This window comes from Pteropus medius, unplaced genomic scaffold (assembly GCF_902729225.1).
Source record: "Pteropus medius unplaced genomic scaffold, Ma_sr-lr_union100, whole genome shotgun sequence".
Taxonomy (NCBI): Eukaryota; Metazoa; Chordata; class Mammalia; order Chiroptera; family Pteropodidae; genus Pteropus; species Pteropus medius.
In genome coordinates, this window is record NW_024353592.1 from 62148 (window position 1) to 66216 (window position 4069).

Genomic DNA, 4069 nt, shown 5'->3' on the forward strand with positions numbered 1-4069 from the left:
AGTTATGTGGATCTCTGATCACTATTCTATACAACTGAAACTGATATTTTATTGTATGCCAAATATAATTGCAAAAAATCATTGAATTGTACAATGTAAAAACAAACAACTAGTTGTCTATTATATTTCAATCAAGATTTAAAACTTTAAATAAAACAATAAAAAAATAAAAATGCTTGACAGTGTCTACATTTCTGCTGGCTATTAGATGTCAACAGCTGTTATACACATGCAAAGGCAGACATGTTTATTTGAATCAGTGAGAAGACTCAGGGGCAGAACGCAGATCACAGAGTATTCTTTTTTTTTTTTTTTTTTGCAACCCTAACCCATCTTAAGTTGTTGTCAATAGTGTAGGTGTTTCAGCATGAAAAATTACATCTGACAATTCAAAGACATTCCTCTTTGGGGCATTAATTATGAAAATAAACATCGGCAGATAACTAATCTATCTGGATAATTTTGAAGATGCCTGCCACAAGTCCAACTGTCTGATGAGAAAGCTATAGAGTTTAGCTGCTAATGCAGCCTAACGAAACCCCAGATTGTCACTGTATATAACAGCATAGCCACTATCAGAGTTCTGGTGTACAAACCAAGAAACTCTATGTGTTTCACGTAGAAGTTATCACTGAATGCCAGACTTGTGACTCTGATGGAAGTTGCCCCATTTGATTCTTGGTCTTAAAGATCATATTATATGAGATGTTACCACAGCCTGGATTAATTGAAACACAATAAAGGTATTGATATGGAGATGACAATCATTAATGTGGGAGGGGGCATGAAGACATAGTAACAATTCCAGAGTATGGGAATAGAACAAATTTGACCTCTGGGTTATGAATTAAGGAAAAATAATTAAGACTCCTTGTCTCCAAGGCCTAGCAAAATTGACTGACTCAAGCAGCAACCATAGCTGTCGATCTATCCCAATAACTATGAAAACAGAAAGTTTGTGTTGAAGAGTGAAAATCAAAAAGGAATAGCTTGAAGACCATGACAAGTTTGCTGTTTGGAAAAAGAAAGTTAATTTTAATTAGTGTAAGTCAAAATTCAATCATTGCTCCTTTAATAAATACTAAAAATATATTATCTATCAAGCACTGTGCTAAATCTCTGTGCCAATATCCAAGGTAGACAAAGAAAAGTAGGCAGGAAACATCTAAAAGAAGTTGCATCTGTACTGAGATAGTTTAAGCAGTGGGATATAAAAGCAAAGATGGGGCCTTTTAATTCTGGAAACAGTTAGGGCAAAATTTTGAGGTGGGAGTTTGCATGACTAAAAATAGTTTGACTGAAGTTATCTCTAGACAGATAGTAGAACAGAATGATATGGAACTGGGAAGATAAACAGAGGGTAGATCTGCAACAGAGTTGTTAGCCATGCTGAAGTTCTGTGCTCAAAATCTAAAAGACATTCCATGCCAGAATAGGAACTGAGTCTCTCTTTTGATGGAACATAAAGCAAGATGAAAACATGAATTAGAAAATTTAAAGGTGGACTCACAAAGGAATAAATAAGGGAACAAATAAGCTTGAATGCTTTGAAGGCAGTAGAAGAAAAAAGACATCTGAAATATCATTTGTAAAATTCTGCCATGTGCTGACAGTGATGAAATCTATGACAAGAATATGTGATCTTTACTATTTACTAGTGATGGCATCCAGGTAATCATGATTACTGAGCTGGTTTGAGTATGCTATACTTTTAAGTATGAGATGTATTTTTAACGAAGACAACTTCTACCAACTAAAATCCAAGGACTCAAATTTTAAAATCACAGGAAAAATGTAATGTAATTGAGAAAATGCTAAATACAGCCTATGTCTCTATTCTAGATTTGATTTGTATCTATTTAGACCTTCATTTGATTCTTCCTGCACTGTATCAGACATTACTTAACTTTAATTTCTTCATTTGCTTTTACTTTCTCAACCTCTAAACAGTTAATTAGATATAATTTACTTAGAAGAAGGTCTGTTAAATGTTCCTCATGACCAAAACTTCCAAATATTAAACAATAATATTTAGCTTATCATGAAAGACAGCATCATTTTACTCCAAACTCTTTCAAAAATAAGGACAATTAGCCCATAAGGTGAACATGTAAGTTTATTGTTCAAAGGAGATGGTTGCATGCATTTTGCTGATATTTTGCCAACATAAATTTTAATCTTTGTTATTTTGCATAGTCTGGTAGTGCATTGGTACATCACTTGTAATCACAGTGCTGTTTGCCTACAAAGGTTATTAAAAAGTTGACCTTGAAAGAGTGGCAGCAGATGTATCAGCTATCATTGGCATGGGGCACCATGAATCACTCGCTGTTTGCAAGTCAGAAAAAGGACCATCATTGACTGATAAATCAGGATATCTAGTTGGAAAAGTAGAAGGCTCCATCATTCCAAAATAAGTTCTTTGTAACGGAGATATAATATAGTGAGAAGTAGAAGTTGTGCTGGTAATAAAATTCATGATGTGGCCATTTGCTTGAGTATAGCTGCCATGTGAGCGCATATGAAAAAGGATCAACTGATTCCAAACAGTGTGTTGGTCCATTACAGTTTGTTCTGATGATCTAACTAAAGTTGATGATGGAGGAGACAATTCACTTCTGATTGTTACAGTTGTGTTAGCAATTATCTGGTTGGTAACAGGCTTGCTTATTGGTGGCATATTTAAATTTTTAGAAATTGAAAATATGCTTTCTCCACGTGGGTCAGCAACAAAACCAGAATGATGATTATCTACAATATTCTCTGTTCTAGAGGGCTTCTTGTTGAAACTGAGCCAATGAAGATGCTAGAGAAGCATTTTTAATTCCAACTCTTCTTTTCATTTTAAGTAAAAGTTGAGGACAATCTCATCTAAAATTTGGATTTTGATAGAAAATGTAACTAAAACCAGAGAAGAAAGTTATTTGCTGACACAAGACTATAAGAAACCTAACCTTTGTATCTCATTAATCAAGTTATTATATAAAGTTAATATCATCAACACATGGACATTGTTAACTGTAGTCAAAAAATTACTTATTGGGAATATTAATTTAAATAGTATGGCCCTCAAGTACAAATGGTTTCTATATTTAAAGTAACACTGAATGCACTTTTTAAAGTGGTTTCAATATCTTTACTTAAGAGTTCACTGATGAGAGTCAAAGTTGCTAGCAAAATTTTTTATAATCCAGAATGCCCAAACAGTTCTCAATTTTGTGAAAAAAAAATAAAATTACTAGTTTTATATATTTTTATGAAATAGATGATATATATATTATATATAACCCTATTATAAGTGATAACTAAAATTTGTACTACCTTGCTTAAAACAGAGACTTCTTTCTCTTCTGCCAGAATATCAGCTAGAGAAGCAAATCTTTGAAAAGTCTGCTGTACTTTACTAAATCCATAAAGGTTAAGCTGTCGAACTAAACTTTTCATACTTGTAGTTTCAAATACTCTGAAAGGGGCCTTTCTTTCCAGAACTTCTTTCTTAAAGAGTTCTTCATTAATCACTATAGAAGTTCCAATCTCATCCCACCAAATAGACATAAATTGATCACTTTCAACTATTTTCCAGAGTTTTCTGGGAAAGGTCATAGATCAAAAATCATTATCTTCATCTGGTTCAGGGATACAAAATGTATGATGTGCTCTTCTTATCGAGGACTGTGCAGACAAAGCCTGAAAAGCATTTTCTTTGATTTCAGATCTCAAGTCTGAGGTCCCTGTCAATGCGTGATCACACAACAGAGATCCAATGGAGGTTGTTGAACCAGTTGATTTGTCTGTAGAAGAAATGCTTTAAATATCTGAAGAAACATGTGCCATCTCAAATAAACATTTCTTCAGCTACTTTTCTTACCTAGTTTTGAACACTGCTGCCTTGGCAGGCCTACACTGATAAACTACCCAGATCACTATAGTGTTTCTCAACCTGAGTAGCTGTGACATCACAAAACGACTGGTCTCCTAGCAAGTAAACATAACATTCAGCCAGTGTTTCCTTCTCACTCTTCAAATTTTATTAAAATATTGAATGGTTATTTACACAGTATAATCTGCA

General features: G+C 33.7%; 1 pseudogene; it reads right to left on the reverse strand.

The window, feature by feature from the left end:
- Positions 1–2254: 2254 nt before the first annotated feature.
- Positions 2255–3834, reverse strand: LOC120593181 (heat shock transcription factor, Y-linked-like; annotated as a pseudogene).
- Between the last annotated feature and the right edge of the window lie 235 nt (positions 3835–4069).